This window comes from Carassius gibelio, chromosome A18 (assembly GCF_023724105.1).
Source record: "Carassius gibelio isolate Cgi1373 ecotype wild population from Czech Republic chromosome A18, carGib1.2-hapl.c, whole genome shotgun sequence".
NCBI classification, from domain to species: Eukaryota; Metazoa; Chordata; class Actinopteri; order Cypriniformes; family Cyprinidae; genus Carassius; species Carassius gibelio.
In genome coordinates, this window is record NC_068388.1 from 17115944 (window position 1) to 17138467 (window position 22524).

Below are 22524 nucleotides of genomic sequence, written 5' to 3' on the forward strand. Positions count from 1 at the left end.
CCCACCTGATAAAATTGGTAACGTTACTTTTGCCCATTCTGCCAATACTGCCACTCATGCGTGTGTAGTGAAGCATTCTAGTGCTCTTTTAGTTATCATATTGTGTATGCATTTCAGGAGAGGCACTAAGTGCAGACAAATGGATGATGTCTTTGGAAGGGACAACTGTGATGGGGCCCCACAACAACCTTCTGAATGGAGTGCAGCGACCTTCGCTGTCTACGTGTCTAACTAACAGTATCCTAAAGAGGCCTCAAGCACTAAAGGTATGTTAAAACTGTTTGCACACTTATAAAGAAAATAGACTCTATGATATACTCTATGCATTGATGTCAAAAGACAGGTTTCCATCCAATTGCTTTGCACCTTTTAAGCGCATTCGTAGAAATTTGGCAAAGAAACCCTATAACTGGAGAGCATTTCCATCAGATCTGTTATGTAAATTAGAAATAGACAGGAGAGTAGTCATGAAACGCTGTGGGATCAAAACTTAAGGGGCAACTTAAAACAGCCGATAGAGTTGCAACAAATGTGAATTGTTGCATTTATTAGCAAGTCAATCCACATAAAAAAGTTTTATTCACATTAGAATATTTTATGTGAATTTGAACTGTTTCCATTCAGGATTTTTTTGTTTGTTTTCAAAATGTTAAAATGTGCATTAAAAAGCTGGATGGAGACAAAGCTATTGCTATTAAGTGTCTAACATAGAGTTGCTATTGCCCTGCAAGACATTTATGTAAACACAGAGAAGTCTGACAGACAGCAGTTTAACATTACAATTTTCATTAAGTAAATTTTGGGGGTTAAAGTCATTAGATGTGATTTTACTTTTTCCTTTCTCTTTGGAGTGTTACAAGCTCTTGGTGAATGAAGAAGATCTGTATAGGGTGGCCATATGCGCCGTTCATACGGGACACCTCCCCGCCAGGATTTTAATATTGCCTAACACATACAGGTCGATCGAGAGCTAAAGAGAGCAGAACAGACAGCTCCTTATGCTTTTGAAATTGCTCTCATGTGTTTGTTCGTTCGTTTGAATTGAAGCGTCACTCTTAAACGCTGTTTCTTTAAAAAGGGAAACTACTTTGTTTGGCCTTCCAAAAGAGAACACGACTAGAAATCATGTTTATATCACATTTATAATGGGTTTTGACATTATAATGAAATAAACATTATATTTAAATGTTTGTCTCGTTGCTTCGGCCGGACAGGGCACAGTATGTTAAGAGGCATAACATTTCAGTCACATGATAGATAGATTGGATAGCTGGTCAATCAGAGCACACTTCGCTTTTCAGAACGATGAGCTTTGTAAAAATCAACACGTTTCAGAAGGCGAGGAGAGGAGTACCTGTAGAGGAGAAACAATAATGTGTTTTTTTAACCTTAAACCGCTTAAACATTTCATTACACCAAATACACAAAATAATGTTCTTTTTAGCAACATCATATGACCCATTTTGCAGACACTTTTGTCCAAAGCGACATTCAATTTACAGTGCATACAGTGACATTATATATTTAAGAAAAACAATGTAAAAGCCAATGTAATTCTAAATGTGTTGATGTTAAATAAATACATCAACGTCATTTTTTTTCTACAAGCAAGTTTACTTTTTATGTTTTTTTTTTTTACACAGTATTTATCATTACCTGATATGAAAACTTGTTTTCACTCTCTCTGTTTTCAAAGCTTTTTGTGGAATCAACTCCAAGATGTCAGCAAAGCAGAGAAAAGACGGGGATCAACGCACCTGTCTGCACCCTATTAAGAAGACTCCTGGGCTTTGAGTTGATGGGCTAGTATTGATGCCCACCCACACCCCACAGCTTCCCCAGTTCAAGACTGGTTGGGACCTTTTGTTATTTATTAGCATGTTCCCCCTGATGATAGACTGTCTGGACGTCTGGAAGTGAGCTAGATTCTTCAGTGAAATTGTAATTTTGTTTGTATGAAAAAAAAAAAGATAAAATAAGTTTGTAATATGTGATGTTGCATAGTGTGTTAATAAAAAAAAAAAATAATAAAAAGTTGCCATTGTTTTGGTTTTAATTTTGGAAGATGGAAAATCGCAGTATTTTATTATATTTAGAAATTACAATATATTTTGAATTACAATATTGTAATTGTCTCCTGTAAAATTACAGGAAATTCCTGGCAACTGAGTTGCAGTAAATATACAGTAAATTAAAATAAATTACAGCATTTTACTGTAATAATGCTACTTTAATCACATTAGCACTGCTGTAAAAATACAGGACTCTATTGTATTAAAAAAACAATATATTACCTGTATATTACTTGCTGTAAATTCACGGCAATTAGTTGCCAGGAATTTCCTGTAAAATTACAATAAATTTTTAACAGTTTAGCTATTTCTCTCACCGATATAAAGTGACGTTTGATGTTGGAAGTCAGACAGAGATATTCAGCCACAAAGTAGAACTGAACACACAGCGCAGTTTGTTTTAATTCTCCACAATTTGTTTGCAACACATAAAGTCTTCAGCAGTAACGCCCTAGCGCTTAGGCCAGCTAGGGATCGTCTACAAAGTACATGATAATGAAAAAATGAGAATATTTCCCAACGGAATGTTTTTTCATAATTATCAAAACAAGAGCAATTTGTGCACCCAAGGTCTTTGAAAGCTATAAAGACAAGCACTTATGGCGCTCTCTTAAATTTAAATAAGAAATATTGTAAACAAGATATTTGATAGTGTTTATTATTATATTATTACTATTACAGTTTTTCTCAATTGCTAAAACACAATTTCTGAAACCTTGCTCCATTTTCTGAACAAATTGAACACAAAACATAATCTTCAAGCACTATTTACAAAACCTCTGATTCCTCTTGCGAAATGAAACTTTCGCCTCAAAACAGTTTTACCTGTGTTCAAAATCACACACTGCTCTCAAATCATAAACAAATTGATCAAAATGATATACACTATCAAGCAGTCAGTAAACAATACACCAACAAATAGAAAATACATTGTTCAAAACATAGTTCTCAGGGAGAAGTACATTTTTAATCTCAAAACAAAGCTCATATTTTTCCGTTATTTGACTTTTGATAAATGAGAACGCATAGTATTATAGTAGCAAAAATTTTGTCAGTAATGACTACTCTGCTTTGCTCTTTGCATGTTTTTTTTTTTTTTTTTTTGGTTCTTCCTTCTTCCATTATTAAAGTACTGTACCCAGCATCTCATAAAATTGGCTAAATCCATGGCTTGCAGCAGATTTACTCTTGTGAAGGGTTGTCTATCATAAACCTTCCATCTCCAAGAGGAGAAAAACTCCTCAATCGGATTCAGGAAAGGTGAGTATGGAGGAAGGTACAGGTTCATTAACTGCCCATTGATGTTAAACCATTACATTTACATTTATTTACATTTATTCATTTAGCAGACGCTTTTATCCAAAATGACTTACAGATGAAGACAGTGGAAGCAATCAAAAACAACAAAAAGAGCAATGATATATAAGTGCTATAACAAGTCTCAGTTAGGTTAACACAGTACACGTAGCATGGGATTTTAACTAATATAATAAATAAAAAGAAAACAGAATAAAAAAATAAAAGAATAGAGCAAGCTAGTTAGAGGTCTTTACACATACACACACACATACATATACAATTGCATAATAAATGAAAAGAAAATAGAATACAAAAAGATTAGAAAGGTATTTAGATTTTTTAAAGAATAGAATTAGAATAGTGAGTGTTAAAGTTAGAGGGTCAAATAAAGATGGAAGAGATGTGTTTTAAGCCGATTCTTGAAGATGGCTAAGGACTCAGCTGCTCGGATTGAGTTGGGGAGTTCATTCCACCAGAAGGGAACATTCAATTTAAAAGTCCGTAAAAGTGACTTTGTGCTTCTTTGGGATGGCACAATCAAGCGACGTTCACTTGCAGAACGCAAGGGTGAATGGGTGCAGAGCCAGTGGTAGTTTTGTAGGCAAACATCAATGCCTTGAATTTTATGCGAGCAGCTATTGGAAGCCAGTGCAAATTGATAAACAGAGGTGTGACGTGTATTCTTTTTGGCTCATTAAAAATTAATCTTGCTGCCACGTTCTGAATTAATTTTAAAGGTTTGATAGAATTGGCTGGAAGACCTGCCAAGAGAGCATTGCAATAGTCCAGCCTGGACAGAACAAGAGCTTGAACAAGGAGTTGTGCAGCATGTTCCGAAAGAAAGGGCTTGATCTTCTTGATGTTGAATAAAGCAAATCTGCAGGATCGGACAGTTTTAGCAATGTGGTCTGAGAAAGTCAGCTGATCATCAATCATAACTCCAAGGCTTCTAGCTGTTTTTGAAGGAGTTATGGTTGATGTACCTAACTTGATGGTGAAATTATGATGGAACGATGGGTTTGCTGGAATCACAAGCAGTTCTGTCTTGGAAAGGTTGAGTTGAAGGTGATGGTCCATCATCCAGGAAGAAATGTCAGTTAGACAAGCTGAGATGCGAATAGCTACCGTCAGATCATCAGGATGGAATGAGAGGTAGAGTTGAGTGTCATCAGCATAGCAGTGGTATGAAAAGCCATGTTTTTGAATGACAGAACCTAATGATGCCATGTAGACAGAGAAGAGAAGTGGTCCAAGAACTGAGCCCTGAGGCACCCAAGTAGTTAGATGTTGAGACTTGGACACCTCGCCTCTCCAAGATACTTTGAAGGACCTATCTGATAGGTAAGACTCAAACCATTGAAGTGTTGTTCCTGAGATGCCTTTCGCCAGTAGCGTTGATAGGAGGATCTGGTGGTTAACCGTGTCAAAAGCAGCGGACAGATCAAGCAGGATAAGTACTGAAGATTTGGATTCTGCTCTTGCCAGTCTTAGAGCTTCAACAACTGAGAGCAAGGCCGTCTCAGTTGAATGTCCACTTCTGAAGCCAGATTGGTTGCTGTCAAGGAGATTGTTGTGTGTGAGAAATATACAGACTTGTTTGAACACAGCTCGTTCAAGTGTTTTTGCAATAAAAGGAAGAAGGGAAACTGGTCTGTAGTTCTCTAAAAGAGATGGGTTGAGGTTGGGTTTCTTAAGTAGTGGAGTTATACGTGCCTGTCTAAATGATGAGGGAAAAACACCAGTGTGGAGGGAAGTGTTAATGATGTGAGTGAGTGCAGGTACAACTTCAGGAGAAATGGCTTGAAGGAGATGAGATGGAATTGGATCAAGCGATCCAGCAGTGATTAGAAAGGATGAGTTTTGACACTTCTGCCTCAGAGTGAAGAGAAGGATGTAAATGAGTGTAAGTTTGCTGGTGAAATGAGCTTGACTGATTGTGGTGTGGAAAATTGTGCACTTATGTTTTTAATTTTATTAATGAAAAACGTTGCAAAGTCGTCAGCTGAAGCAGGAGGAGGACAAAGAAGTGAGGAAAATGTTTTAAAAAGCATGCGAGATTACCCGAGCAGCTTGGTGAAAACTGATATTGTCCCACAATATCACATAGGTGGGAATGGGATTCTCATTTAGCTCTTGACCCTGCTGCTCGTAAACCTGCTACTCAAATAAAATAAATAAAATAAAATCTTAGATTTGCAATAAATCTTAGAAGCTGGGTATTATATGGCCCAAGTGTGACATGGTGATGCAGAACACCATGGTTGCTGACAGCAAGCACAGATTGTGACATTGCCACCTCGTTGACCAGGGACTTCAACAATAGCCCGCTGTCCATTCATGTTTTGGCCTCTATTTCTCATCTTCCTCTTTCTTGCCCTCCTCCTCATCGCCCAAATCAAATATGCACTCGTCCTCTCACATTGTTTCTTGTATCCATTTTCAGACTTTCTCCTTCCCACCTTCAACAACCTGTTTGCTCTCTAAACTGGCTTATATTGGTTGTGTCACATCATTTGAAACAAAATCAATGATACATGTTCTCTATTTGTATTAGATTGTTGCCACCAATTGTGTTTTACCATGTAAAATGGTTTAAGGTATTGACAACAGACTGACCAATTAGTTAAATAAGTTCAGGCAACTGAGAACTTTGTTCAGCCATTGGGTTTTTGTGTTTTAGCAATTGAGAAAAACTGTAATAAATATATTAATAAAATAAAAACAACATTAAAAGCATTAGTATTCCATAATCTATGGTTGTGCAGTAGGCTGATTCTAAGTCCTTGTGAGAACATCTTTATATATATATATATATATATATATATATATATATATATATATATATATATATATATATATATTAAGGAAGTATGACATCAAATAAGTACACGCTATTGAAATTAAAAACAATAAAGAAATTAATTAAAAAAAAAATACACTTTCCTGTACCAACTTAATGGTGTTTGTCTTATTATTGTTTTAAAAAGGAGAGTTTTTATATTTGTTTTAGTCACAGAACTATGTTATTGAAATTCAGCAAATAAGAAAACACTGGCAAAGAGTGTTGTTTTGCAGTTGTTTTGACTTGAGTTTGTAAATCTACATTTTAATAAATTAATTTATAACAAACGCATTTTTACTACCCAACTTAAATGGGTGTGGCTTGTTACATATTAGACAAACATTTTGATGGTGGTTTTAGCCATAGAACTATAATAGAACTCATACTATTGAAAATTAAACCAATACATAATTTAGTTTCAAATAAATGCAGTCTTCTATTCGCAATCTTAATACGAGTCACTAAAAATGCACACAGAAAAATTAAGGCGCTGAATTGCCTTATATAGATTTAAATTAAACAACAAAACCGAAAATAAGGATTAACAAAACTGGAAGAGAAATGTACAAGGCCTATTTGCCCCCAAATTACAAATCATGAATCAAATAACTAAATTAAACAAAAAGATTTAAAGAGATGCAAAAGCAAGACAATGGATTTTAGTTTACAGAAAAATAAACCAGATTGATCTCAATCAAGTTACAATAATTGACTAAGCAGCAAAACAAAATTCAAACTAGAAAAATACAAAAGAAAATGGAAAAGGTAAAACAATCAACACAAAACAAAACAAAACAGCAATGTTATCTGTGGGCAGGACGTGAAATGCGCCCAACTAGCAGTCGCAGCAGCAGTGCGAGATCTGCAGGAGAAACGAATCCATTGATTTGAATCATACGAGAGGGAATGTTGATCAAGCAATCAGCTTACGCTCTACAACGTTTCAGGGTGAGCACCTGGAATAAAATAGAATGTCACCATTTAATATTACTGTTATAGAGCCTCACCCGACCTTAGTAAACGCTGGTTAGACCTACCAATGATGAATATGATGTGTGCATAATCAGGAGCGCACACAACCAACAACTGTAGTCACAGCAATAATGTGTCACCAGTCTCAAAGTCACCAAGCGTTCCTACCTCTCTAGTGTCCACACCTAATGCCGTAAGCAGCCACAGTAAAGTGTTTGCGGCGTGTCAGTGACGTTGACAAATGACTTTGACCTAAAGCACAGGTCTATCGCACTTTATATCCCCATGGTGACAGCCAATTGGCTTACAATCCACATATAATTGTAAGGGAAGGTAAAGGGCTTTTCCACCACAAGTGCATTCATTTCAAATCAATAAAGTCTTTATCTCAATTTCAAAAAGTGTGTCTTGTTACCTGGGCCTAAAATAACATTTCCTTGCAGGTTTTACTCTCATTTGTAATGCAGGATACATGCTATTGAACTAAATTCAAATCTGTAAATAAATTCATGTAAAATGCATGCAGTGTTCTTTCTCAAATCTAAGGGGTGTGTCTTGTTACTGGTTCCTAGAAGAACATTTTGATGGTGGTTTTAGCCACATAACTATAATAGAACTCATACTATTGAAAATGAAACCAACACACAATTTAGTTTCAAATAAATACAGTCTTCTATTTTAGCTTCAAAGGCTGTCTTGTTACAGATTTAATAAATAACATTTTGCAGCAGTTTTCATTTTCAAAAGCGATGGAGAAGTCATGCTATTGACTTTCAAAAATCTCTTGTGCAGCCTTCCATCGAGTCTCCAGTATTACTGCCCCCTAGAGGAATGTGCTGCAGTTGTTCTGAACCAGTATGACATTCAAAGTTATAAATTATTTAAAAATCAATAAAGTCTTCTATTAACTTCAAAAGGTGTGTCTTGTTTCTGATTTCTAAATGAACATTTAAATTAAGGTTTTACACTCATATGTAACAAGGCACACCATTTGACGTTGAGATGGAATACCATGTTTTAAAAATTAGTGTTAATTAATTCAAATTTAATTCAATAGTATGCATCCTGATTTATATAGTAAAACATGGCTGTGAATATTGTTCTTTGAACAAATAACAAGAAACACCCATTTAAATTTACATATCAAACTGTATGCATTCTAAATTAATTTATTTAAACTTCTGAATGTCAGACTTGGTCGAGACAAGTGCAATATGTTCCTCTAGGTGGTGGTAAACTGCACAATGCTTTGCAAGCATTTTCTCAATAACTTTCAATAACTTTTGTTATGCTATAGTTATGTAAATAAAACCAACAGCTAAATGTTCTTTTATGAACACATAATAAGACCCACCCCTTTGATTTTAGATGTATTATTTATACATTTCACAAGTGAAACATAGTTTTGCACTTTGCAGATAGTCCCTTTCCTGCACTTTTCCATTATAAGGTCTATCAAGGCAGATTAAAACCAATTCTGGTGGCACATATATAGTTTTATTGCTACAGAAACACATAAACAGAGAGAGAAAGTAGCAATCTTTCAACTGTGTATCAATGACTGCCAGAGTGGCTTCTTCATATATAAATGAAACTCACTTTGCACGATCATAGAGCAATACATCAAAAGAAAATGAGAATATATTGCTGTATTCTGTCTGTAACACACTAACATGTTCATGACATCAGACCAAAAATGATACTCAATACTGAATAAACAAACATAAACGGTGTATAAGCACTTTCCTTTTTAGTAGCTTTTTCTCTATGTGCTCTGTCGAAAACTATCTTTATCAGCAATTTAGTTGTCTCTAACACGTGGCAGATGTACAAAACATATATGTTACAATAAACAAACAGAAACTCTTTTATAATAACAATATCAACTCTTTCATAACAACGAGTGATTTGAATAATATATTCTGAGGATATTAGGCACTTGTGTCAATGCAACACGCGGCCTCCACCTACGCTCAGCGTCAGCCATCTCCCAGCCGCGATTGCGCAGTCCATCGCGCAGGTGCGGCCGGCTGCATATCAACCGCTACATTTATTGATTATATATACAAAGTCATCAAACTAACACAAATAACTAACGTATAAACACTTTATAAACTCAAACTGCGATGCTACATCACTCATCTTACCTGCAGAAAAACACATAAACAAAGTACTAATCTTTCAAATGTGTATCAGTGACTGCCAGAGTGGCTTCTTAATATATAAAAGAAGCTCTATGTCCTGCGGCTTATGATCACCCTCTAGTGTCACCCGCCAGCATCTACAGGTCTAAGTGATGTTCAAGTCAGCATTACTATACAGTATTATATACAAATATATTTTCATATAAATTTAACGCAAGAACCATATTTAAAAAATGATAACTAATAATATTAATGAAAAGAATACATACTGTACTGACTACTTGAGTCCATATCACTACAATTAAAATCACCTCTATTTTCCATATGTGTCCAGTGATGTATAAAGTACTTAAAAGTCATACTCATGTAAAAGTACAGATATCTTACCAGAAAATTACTTTGGTAGAAGTTTAAGTCACCGTTTAGAATATTATTTGAGTAAAAGTCTTAAAGTATTTGATATTTATTGTACTTAAGTACGAAAAGTGTATATATATTTTTTTTTATCTTAAATGTACTTAAGTATTGAAAGTAAAAGAACAAGTAAATGCAAAATAGAAAAGAAGCAAATAAATAAATATATAAAAATGTTTGTACACATCTTGTATTTATTCCATTTTGTATTTTTGGGGAGGACTTCATCTGTACTTAAGTGTTTTTCATCCCAACATAAGAACACATTTCTGGAATATGCATCTGAAATAGTATTGTTGAAATATGAAATGTATTTACACGGTTTATGTATCTCATGGGGTATGGGATATAAATTAATTTAAACTGCAGTTACATATGCATAAATAGACTTAATGCTATTTTGAACATAAAATGTTGAATACTGATATTTGAAATAATTTAAATCACACAGCACTGCAAACCGATCGCAGTCTAACTTGAAGCAGTGCATGCCAGTTAGATAATTTGTCTGAATTGAGATGGTGCCGATGCCACATGACTCAGCCGCCACAGTTTCTCCAGAACGGCTGCAGGAGCGCTGATGACGACACAGCTGCTTTCACAATTGGCCAAATTCATCGCATGACAACAATTGTGTGTGTTTTGGGTTAATTGAACATTTTCAGTTCCAATAATGGCCACAAATCTGTGTTTTTAGGAAGGTAAAAGCTTTTTTACTGTAGTCACACTGTTGTATTAAGTCACGTTTATCATACAACACTGATAAAAGCATATATAGCCCACTGTATTTAAACAGTATCTGATTAAGTTGAACTTTATTCTTGAAAATATGATTTCTTTTGCTCATGAAAACATTTCTAAAGCGTCTGTGTTTTTCACAAATATTGCATTCAATTCACTTCATATGTGATAAAGTATGCAAACATCACGTGAATGTCTCTAACCGGAGCTGAATGTCCACCCCCGAATGCAAGCAGCTGCTCTTGTTGATCGCTGTCTGTAGCCATGCTTCAAGTCAAACACGCCCAAAGCATTTAACCGTGTTAAAGGAGAAGTTCACTTTAAAAAAACTTTTGCTGATAATTTACTCACCCCCATGTCATCCAAGATGTCCATGTCTTTCTTTCTTCAGTCGAAAAGAAATTAAGGTTTTTGATGAAAACATTCCAGGATTTTGCCCCATGTAATGGACTCTAATGGGACCCAAACGGTTCAAGGTCCAAATGACAGTTTCAGTACAGCTTCAAATGGCTTTAAACAATACCAGACGATGAATAAGGGCCTTATCTAGCGAAACGATCGGTCATTTCCAAAATAAATAAAAAAAGTTTAAGTTTTATAAGCACAAACACTGGCCTTGCTCTGTACTGTGATGCGCGTTGAAGACGTCACGTAATACGCAATTACGTTGAAAAGGTCAAGCTTGACGTAGGCGGAAGTACCGTGTCAGTGTTTACAAGTTGAACGTGCAAAGAAAATTAAATGCCGTTTACAAAAAAAAGGAAGTTAAAAGGTAAAACAACGATGCCGGACGATTTTGAACTTAGAAGAGAAGATGAGATGGAGTTTTTCGCCCTGCCCTACCTTTTTGAACCGGAATACACAGAGGAAGAAATTAGGCAGATGGACGAGAATGCTGCGGCGACACACACCTCTCAAGCATGGGGCAGGCGAAGATCTAACGAGACGTGGTGGTGCACATGTGGCAAATGCCAACCATTGCCAACAGAGGAAGAATCTCAATGCTGCCACGACTGGACCATTTCAATCCCGCCATTAGAATCAATCATTGAGTCAGCTGGTGAGACCCTGTTTACATCTCGCTGCATTACCCAACAAAATGGATTTCCACCGTTACTGAGCAACAGCGTGTTAGAGGTGTTTTTTAGTTTGCCCAAAATTAACTGGAGACGCCGTCTGAGGCCCCAAGGACCTGGTGGCACCCTAACAGTTGAGTAAGTATCGCGTGTAGTATGATTATTACATATACATATGTTATAATTTTTCATATTTTAACGTTAAATATTTAAAAGGGATTGACTGCACACATTTCTTTTATTTTACAGTCAATATAGGCTGGTGGCATACCGGATAGTTCTGGAATGGATGCTGAAAGGGGAGAGATTGGGAAGACGCAACAGGAGGGTTCTTCCATCCTGTGTTGTCAGTGCCATCAGACTGTCATACCCTTTTCCATCAGGACAGTATGTAGGCTTCAGAGAAGCCGAAGATAGCGAGTTGTGTTCGTGCAACCATGGACGCATAATGAAAATGCAGGTTCTTTGGGCAGTATTTCAGTAGGACAGAATGAAACACCTCCAGTTGTCCTAAAGATAAAAGAAAAAAATGTATACGGTGTACCTACATGTACATGTGTATGTACATTACCATGTGTATAGAAATAACTTACCAGTGTGTTTGAAAAGAGCCATTTGCCTCAAATCCTTTTCAAGTCCTTTGTCCAGGACAAGACTCTGCAGTGTGTGGAAGGCACGTGAGTCTTTTCCAAGCCATTTTTTTCTGCGTTGCTGTTCTGGACTGAGATCATTGTGTACACATTTTTTCTGCTTTCCTTCTTTAAACCAACTGTGCACACCTGTAATGTGATAAAGTATGGACTTCCAATTTTCGATCAGTTCCTGTATAAATGCATGAATACTCAAAGTAATTATTATACAAATGTATAAATTATAAACATAGAAAAATAGATGTTTATGGTCCAGCAACCCCAATATTTAAAAACTTACAAAAAAAAACAAAAACAAAGCTTTCTTTAAAGAACAAAGTAAAATTTGTGCGTGTGTATAAAGAAATTAAACTTAATATTAAAACATTACAGAACTTACGTCAGGGTCGCCTCCACAAGTTGCAGAGCAATACCATAAATGGTTGCAAATACTTCGTGTCCATGGCTGCAGCTCTCGATTGTCCTTGTATCTTGACATGGAGCACAACTTTTTGGAAAGTCCTTAAAAAATATAATTTTAATTATAAAATAATTAAAAAGGATTGACAATATAGTGCATAACAAGGTTAATCTAGTACTTCACGGTTTATTGTAGCAATTTTTTAAATGCATGTAAACAACACATTGTATATTCCTACATAGGAATAAATAAGTTTTAGACTATGTTTCCTTTTGGATAATTCATAATTAATATCTCTTTCTCAGTCTCTTGTGAGACAGTTACCTTTGACTACATGCCAAATATCAAATTCGTGGTGAATGTTGGGATATTCTACACGCATAATCTTTCTAATAGATGGCGATCTGTCTGTGGTCAGCACGTCGATTTTGATTCCTTGTTCTTGTATTGTGTTCACAGCAATCTTGAATCCTACTGGCTCCATGGCCACAGTACTGGATGCTTCTGTAACCTGAAATGCAATATCATGATAGATAAACAAGGAGTGTGTGTATTTTCATTGATGTTCAAAACAAACAAAATATTATTTTTTTTACTTTTAAAACCATTTTATATTGATCATAACATTGTAAAAACTGCCAGTAATGTTACTGTACTTGACTTTAAAATACTGAACACCCACTAAAGTTACTTAAAATTAATAACATACAGGATGTAGAATTATGTCATGTAAACTGACCTGCACCAATTCAAAGTGAACAATCTTGTCTGTTGTGTCATCCATGAAACTGTACGTGTTGTATTTGGCCGAAAATCCAGGTTAGTACAAGTACAAAACTTGTTAACATTTTTTACAATTGTCAAAAAAATAAAATTACTACATTTACTTGCCTGTCTGACCTCCCATCTCCGGACAAATAACTGGATTACAGAGTTCAGTTTGTAAGTGTAAGTCATTCATTGCTGCTTTCTGTTGTTCTTTATATTCTTCATTGATGACTGGAATAAGGTAGGAAGACTGAATGTCAAAGTAAGTGAATTTATGGGGTATTTGAAGGTTGAGCAAAGTGGCCCAATCAGCGATGTCTGTATATGTTGCTCCAGTGAATAGTGTGCATGCAGAAACAAGAAGATTATTAGCTGGCATTCCTCTAACATCACTGCATGAACTCCACTTTCCTTTGTGTTTTTTTCACATTCCCAGTGAACACGGAGAACACTTCCCACTGTTGCTTTTGCGGTCTTTGTTATTACTGATCCACATTCTTGACATCTTTTGAACAGCTCCATGACATTGGGCTCATTGACAATCCATTTTTTCTGTTTCCGATGCATTTCACATTCCTCTTCTTCTGAGTTTGTGGTAGACGTTGATGTTGAACTCAGTGGCTGAAAGCTAAGATCTTTCTTGTCCGATTGAGGTTCTATGGAAAGCAGGCTAACATCAAGCGCCAAACTTTCTTCTAATTGCTCTTCCATCTGTTCTGGTTGATTATACACAGGGGGCTGTGAAATTAAATGGATTAAATTTAGTTTATAATAAAACTGAATATAAATTTGTAATGTAAATAGTATGTTTAATACATTTATTACAGTATATCTGTGCATTTTTAATGATACAACATCATCAAAATATTAAATACTACATTTTATGTAATATATATTAATTATATTTTTCCCAATGACTAACACAAAAGCATAATTTACCATAATTTCACTTTGTAAACTGGTAACAAATTATGGTACTTACAGTCTGGTTGGAGTGTATTGCAGGTTGGGCAAAATATATTCCAGATGATGAGGGTGTTTTCCTGTTTCTAACACTTTCTAACACTTTCTAACACATGGAATTGATGTAGATAGTGTTGAAATTATTCAGCCAAGTGATGATATCTCAGATCATTATTTAGTTCTGTGTAAACTTCATATAGCCAAAATTGTAAATTCTACTTCTTGTTACAAGTATCGAAGAACCATCACTTCTACCACAAAAGACTGCTTTTAAGTTATCTTCCTGATGTATCCAAATTCCTTAGCATATCCAAAACCTCAGAACAACTTGATGATGTAACAGAAACTATGGACTCTCTCTTTTCTAGCACGTTAAATACAGTTGCTCCTTTACGCTTAAGGAAGGTTAAGGAAAACAGTTTGACACCATGGTATAATGAGCATACTCGCACCCTAAAGAGAGCAGCCCGAAGCGCAGCTGGAGGAAAACAAAACTAGAGGTATTTTGTATTGCTTGGCGGGAAAGTAGCATATCCTATAGAAAAGCATTAAAAACTGCTAGATCTGATTACTTTTCTTCTCTTTTAGAAGAAAACAAACATAACCCCAGGTATTTATTCAATACAGTGGCTAAATTAACGAAAAATAAAGCCTCAACAAGTGTTGACATTTCCCAACACCACAACAGTAATGACTTTATGAACTACTTTACTTCTAAAATCGATACTATTAGAGATAAAATTGCAACCATTCAGCCGTCAGCTACAGTATCACATCAGACAGTGCACTATAGACCCCCTGAGGAACAGTTCCACTCATTCTCTACTATAGGAGAAGAAGAATTGTATAAACTTGTTAAATCATCTAAACCAACAACATGTATGTTAGACCCTATACCATCTAAGCTCCTAAAAGAGGTGCTTCCAGAAGTCATAGGTCCTCTTCTGACTATTATTAATTCCTCATTGTCATTAGGCTATGTCCCCAAAACCTTCAAACTGGCTGTTATTAAGCCTCTCATAAAAAAACCACAACTTGACCCCAGAGAACTTGTTAATTATAGACCAATCTCGAATCTCCCTTTTCTGTCCAAGATACTAGAAAAGGTGGTATCCTCACAATTATATTCCTTCTTAGAGAAAAATGGTATATGTGAGGATTTCCAGTCAGGATTTAGACCGTATCATAGTACTGAGACTGCTCTCCTTAGAGTTACAAATGATCTGCTCTTATCATCTGATCGTGGGTGTATCTCTCTATTAGTTTTATTGGATCTTAGTGCTGCGTTTGACACAATTGACCACAACATTCTTTTGCATAGACTTGAACACTTTGTTGGCATCAGTGGAAGTGCATTAGCATGGTTTAAATCGTATTTATATGACCGCCATCAGTTCGTAGCAGTGAATGAAGATGTATCATATCGATCACAGGTGCAGTATGGAGTACCTCAAGGCTCAGTACTACGGCCGCTACTCTTCACGCTTTATATGTTACCCTTGGAAGATATCATCAGGAAACATGGTGTTAGCTTTCACTGTTATGCTGATGATACTCAGCTCTATATTTCCTCGCAGCCCGGTGAAACACACCAATTTGAAAAACTAATGGAATGCATAGTAGATATAAAAAAATTGGATGATGAGTAATTTCTTACTGCTAAATTCAGAAAAAACAGAGGTGTTAATCATAGGGCCTAAAAACTCTGCTTGTAATAACCTTGTAATAAAGAAATGTTAATCCATGCATTTATGACTTCAAGGTTAGACTATTGTAATGCTTTATTGGGTGGTTGTTCTGCACGCTTGGTAAACAAACTACAGCTAGTCCAAAATTCAGCAGCAAGAGTTCTTAATAGAACCAGGAAGTATGACCATATTAGCCCGGTCCTGTCCACACTGCACTGGCTCCCTATCAAACATCGTATAGATTTTAAAATATTGCTTATTACTTATAAAGCCCTGAATGGTTTAGCACCTCAGTATTTGAATGAGCTCCTTTTACATTATACTCCTCTACGTCCGCTACGTTCTCAAAACTCAGGCAATTTGATAATACCTAGAATATCAAAATCAACTGCGGGCGGCAGATCCTTTTCCTATTTGTCGCCTAAACTCTGGAATAACCTACCTAACATTGTTCGGGAGGCAGACACACTCTTGCAGTTTAAATCTAGATTAAAGACCCATCTCTTTAACCTGGCATACACATAACATACTAATATGCTTTTAATATCAAAATCCGTTAAAGGATTTTTAGGCTGCATTAATTAGGTAAACTGGAACCGGAAACACTTTGCATAACACCGTACTTTCTACATCATTAGAAGAATGGCATCTACGCTAATATTTGTCTGTTTCTGTCTTATTCCGAGGTCACCGTAGCCACTAGATCCAGTCTGTATCCAGATCAGAGGGTCACTGCAGTCGCCCAGATCCAGATGGTTGATCGTGTCCTAGAAAAGACCTCTACTGCCCTGAAAGACAGCCGAGACCAGGACAACTAGAGCCCCAGATACAGATCCCCTGTAAAGACCTTGTCTCAGAGGACCACCAGGACAAGACCACAGGAAACAGATGATTCTTCTGCACAATCTGACTTTGCTGCAGCCTGGAATTTAACTACTGGTTTCGTCTGGTCAGAGTAGAACTGGCCCCCCAACTGAGCCTGGTTTATCCCAAGGTTTTTTTCTCCATTCTGTCACCGATGGAGTTTCGGTTCCTTGCCGCTGTCGCCTCTGGCTTGCTTAGTTGGGGTCACTTCATCTACAGCGATATCGTTGACTTGATTGCAAATAAATGCACAGACACTATTTAACTGAACAGAGATGACATCACTGAATTCAATGATGAACTGCCTTTAACTATCATTTTGCATTATTGACACACTGTTTTCCTAATGAATGTTGTTCAGTTGCTTTGACGCAATGTATTTTGTTTAAAGCGCTATATAAATTAAAAAAATAAAAATAAAATAAAGGTGTCCATTAGTGGTCTCACTTCCCCATAGTCACCCCACTGCAGGCACTACATTTCCCACAAAGCCTTGTCCTTTCATCACTGTTAATTGCACACCTGTTATTGCACTCAGCTGTCTCCACTTTCTTCGTCATCACCTGTCCATATATATCAGCCTGACTCATTCTGTTTTCATGGAGTCCTTGTTTTCTGTCACCCGGTTTTCTCACGTTCCCTTGTGGGATTTTGTATCCGTTCCCCAGCCACCATAGAGGAGCAGATGGGAAGACTTTCAAATTTAACCACCCTCCGTCAAAAGAGGAGTGAGATGGGTGGCTTGGCACAAATGTTCTGGACCATGGCGGTAGGAACGGGGTATAATGATGAGGCCCTGAAGGACTTATTCAACACCTTCCTGGATAACCTTGTGCTGGAGTTGGAGATGAAGGAGCTGGAGATCCTGGATTTTTGGGGGTTCACCATGTACCTACAACATCAGTCTCAGTGGGACCCCCCAGCCAAACCTGTCTCCCCAGGTCCGATGGCCGACTCTAGACCTGTGTCTCCAGATAGGAGGAGTGCCAGCCCAACCCCACTGCACAAGGTGGTCGCCAGCCCAGCACCACTGCACAAGATGACCGCCGGCCCAGCGCCACAGCACAAGGTGGCCGCCGGCCCAGAGCCACTGCGCAAGATGGACGCCGGCCCAGCCCCTCTGCACAAGATGGCTGCCAGCCCAGCGCCACTGCCCAAGATGGCTGCCAGCCCAGAGCCACTGCGCAAGATGGCCGCCAGCCCAGCGCCACAGCACAAGATGGCCGATGGCCCGGCGCCACTGCACAAGATGACAACCACAGGTGACCGTCCAAGTTAAGTCAGGTCCCCACTGGCCAGGTCCCCGTGGTCCCTCCAGAGTCAAGTCAGGTTCCTGTTGATGCTCCAGAGTCTAGTCATGTTCTCGTTGAGACTCCAGAGTAGAGTCAGATCCCCGTTAACCCTCCAGAGTCAGGTCAAGTTACCATTAACACTCATGAGTCAAGGACTACCACAGTTAGACCTCAGGAGTCAAGTCACCACTGATCTTCATGGGCAAAGTCAAGTCACCAATGATCTTCATGAGCAAAGGCAAGTGACCAATGATCTTCACGAGCAAGAGCAAGTGACCAATGATCTTCATGAGCAAAGACAAGTCACCGTTGATCTTCATGAGCAAAGTCAAGTCACCGTTGGTCTTCCTGAGCAAAGTCAAGTCACTGTTGGTCTTCCTGAGCAAAGTCAAGTCACTGTTGATCTTCCTGAGTCAAGTCAAGTCACCGTTGACCTTCCTGAACGAAGTCAAGCCACCGTTGATCTTCCTGAACGAAGTCAAGCCACCGTTGATTTTCCTGAACCCAGTCAAATCACCACGGATCTACCAGAGCCTCTTCACATGTCTGCTGAACTACCAGAGCCTCTCCACATCTCTGCTGAACTACCAGAGCCTCTTCAGGTCTCTGCTGAACTACCAGAGCCTCTTCACGTCTCTCCTGAATTACCAGAGCCTCCTCACGTCTCTGCTGAATTACCAGAGCCTCTTCACGTCTCTGCGGAACATCTAGAGCCTCGACACATCTCAGCCGAACTTCCTGAGTGCTAGACCTATCCTGTCATGGCCGAGGAGGCCATCCAGAAACTCACCGCCAGCCCTGTCATGGCCATGGAGACCATCTACCATCTCATCAGGGCCACACAGGCCCCCCTTAACCTGTTAATGTTCTCTATTTCAGGCTTACCTAACCAGACTTGTTTTCCTGTGCCATCGATCCCACTGTGGTGGTCTTCTGCGCCGCCGTGGTGGGCTTCTGTCTCGACCGCACTGCTGTGGTGGTCTTCTGCGCTACCCTGGTGGGCTTCTGTCTTGACCGCACGGCTGTGGTGGTCTTCTGCGCCACCCTGGTGGGCTTCTGTATCGACCGCATGGCTGTGGTGGTCCTCTGTGCCGCACTGGTGGGCTTCTGTATCGACCGCACGGCTGTGGTGGTCTTCTGCGCCACCCTGGTGGGCTTCTGTTTTGAAGAATTGTTAATTTTTGTGTACCCCCTGTTGATCAGAGAAGTTTTAGTGTTTTGATTGTGTGGTAAAAGAGAAACTCACAAAATGTTTAGAAAGAATGCTAGATTGAACCCCACAACTGAAAAAGGTGGTTTCGCGACTCCTTTGTGGTCAGATAGCAAATTCGAATCACTGTTAGAAGTACAAATGAACCTAATAGTCACTGAGAAAGTCAAGAACTAACTCAGAAATATGATATCCATCAAGACAAGACTTGGTCTGTAGATGAATGTAAAAGGGTACTAGGAGCATGTATTTGCAAAAACAATGAGAAAGGCATTATCTGCTGCCACAGAGAATTTGATTTAGCACTAGCTACGCAATATTCTCAGCGTACCTCAGAACTAGAGGAACAGAACAGAGAGCTCAGAGCTAGAGTATCCTCTTTGACTAAGAAATTAAACCGCAACAAAGCTGCAGCAAAAACGTATGTGGAAGAAGTTAGTTAGACTGATAACAATTATCCTGACTTACAATCTTTCTTTGAAACAGATGTAGCCATCCAGTCAGTAACTGATGTGCCTGTAGATTCAGTTAAAGTATGTGGTGCGAGGAGAAGATCTCAGAGAATTGAGGGAACTGAAGGTGTTCCTCCCAACTCTTCTGTTGTTCAAACACAAGCTGTTGCCAAAGCAATAAGACTAACTAAACTAAAGATATAGAAAGACTATCCCAGAGCTTACCCTCTGCACGCACAAATTTTACTGAATTTAGAAGAGCATTGATCAGCAAAATGCGTCTCTATGACATGTCGTTAGCAGAAGTCACACAGCTGATGTGTGTCTCAAATTCTAACTGAATCTGAATTCAACAGTTTTGAGTCTGTAGTTACTTCTGAACTACAACATGCCAGTAAAGATGAAATGAGAGAGGGAGTTCTGAGAGAGTTAAAGAATATTGTTGGACCAAAGGTGGATTGGTCAAAGGTCACTAGTTGAGTACAGAAGGAGGCTGAAACTGTGAGTGAATACACTGAAAGATTTTGTCAGTCAGCAGTAACTTACAGTGGAATAGTTGATGATCCTGAAAGTGTGTTAGAGGACAAGGGACCATTAGTTCGCATCTGGTCAGATGGCCTTGTAGCTGAGTACAGAAAAGCTTTGCCATTCTTAGATCTAACTTGGTCTAACAAAACTCTCAAAAGTAATCTAGACAGTTTAGCTACTTGGGAAAGAAACTCTGATGTCAAAGCCAGAGTAAAGATTGCAGCAGCATCTTTTCAGGTCAAAACAGAGAATCAACAGAAACGTTAAAGTCCTAAGAAGGAGGGCAATTGCCATTTTTGTGGTAAAACTGGACACTGGATGAAAGAGTGTAAGAAGACATTAAGAGAAATGAACAGCTTTACTCAGCTCCTACTCAGTCTACTTACCACTATGAAGCTGCCCCTCCCCACGTCACCTAACTATTGGAGCAGCTTGCTCAGGTGTTAACTGTAAGGGGTGTGAGTGCTTAACCTCCGCAGTAATGTACAACAAAGATGAATCATCCTTTGTAAATACGTTGACTGTCACTTATTTTCATTGAGAAAACCTTAAGTAAACTCACAGCCTTCAAAGCTATGCTAAAGCACACTCCAGTCACTCCTATTCTTTTTGGGTTATGATGTCTTGTTATGACTGATATTTCATTAGAAGATGGAGATGTCACACAGTAAAGTTCGTACACCAACTACAGGAACAGATTAACACACAGACCAGTGAGGAGTAGAGGTCGACCGATATATCGGGCCGATATTTGTCATTTTTTAATATATCGGCATCGGCCGATATCCGTGCTTAGTAGCGCCGATTTAAAGTGAGGCACATCGGCGGGCAGCCCCGTGTTATTTGGCGGGTGGAAAGTGCTGCTGCTGCCACTGCATGTGAAGCACCCCAAGCCAAAACTTTTGGAAGATTCAACAACAGACCTGGGAGATAAAGGTAGTCAGAGAATTTCACTCTGTAGATGAAGTGGAGAAGTTGGCAGCTCTCACAAACACTGCAGCGTGATTGAGTGCTCCGTTACTCCGCCCCGCTCACAGACAGCACTGTGCTCGGAGAGACAGTTGTCCTGGAGCTGCCCAAAACCGTGAATCACATTTGTTCGGAAGCATGGTTTGATGCAGACAATAACCAGATTTTCATCCAACTCATTTGTATTTAGGGATGTCAACATTTGATAATTTCCATGATCGATCGTCGTTTAAATTAACAATCAAGTGATAACCTTAATTCTGCGAAATGCGTCTGCAGCAGTATTATTATTATTATGTGCAAAAGCCACTTGGAAAAAAAGCTTTCTCACAAGAATTAAAGGGGTTTTAGTCTGAATAAAATGCTAGTAGCAGGACTGTAAAATGAATAAATGTGATTATGATCATTTGATAAAATGAAGAGAGCGTGCCATACGTTTAAGATTATTTTACTTTGTTGACCGTTTCCCGTCAAGGAGACCGCTGAATGCACCTATTTAAATGGTTTCGTGGTGCTCGTTTTTCATGTATTTTAAAACGCAGTGTTTTCAAATGACACTATAGTAGTGGTGCAACGGATTATCATTGATCATCAATATCTTCGGTTCGCGGACCCACGGATTGAATTATAAAAAAAAAAAAAAAAAAATGTTCCACATGTTCAGTCCACACTCGGAGCGGAGGAGCTTGAACGCCCCACACATTTTGGCTTCCCTGTCAGATATAATGATGAAGGAATGAGGTCAGAGTGAAAAGATTGTGCCATATCTTTATGAACAGGAGAAGAAAAAAGTTGTGGATGACCTATCCCGAGCATCCCCTGTTGCGCTCAGGGGATTGAGAGCTATGTGACGATAACTGCTTACTTCATGACAGCAGACTGAGAGATGAGAAGTCGGGGTATTATGTTATAAAGAAGATATAATGCCATGTGCACTAAGTTGATTTCATATATTTTAATTTAATAATTTAATGTTAATAAAAAAAAGACAAAACGTATGTTTATTTGTCTTGGCCTTTTTTGTTTTTGCTTGATCCGAAAAATGATCCAATCCATACGAGGACGAGCGAGCGCGGGTTTGACTAGATGTATTTGGAGGTTATTGCTCACGTCTCGTTCTGCACATATCCAAATGTTTCCATATTCGCAGTGTATCTGAATGTTAAACTATAATATATAT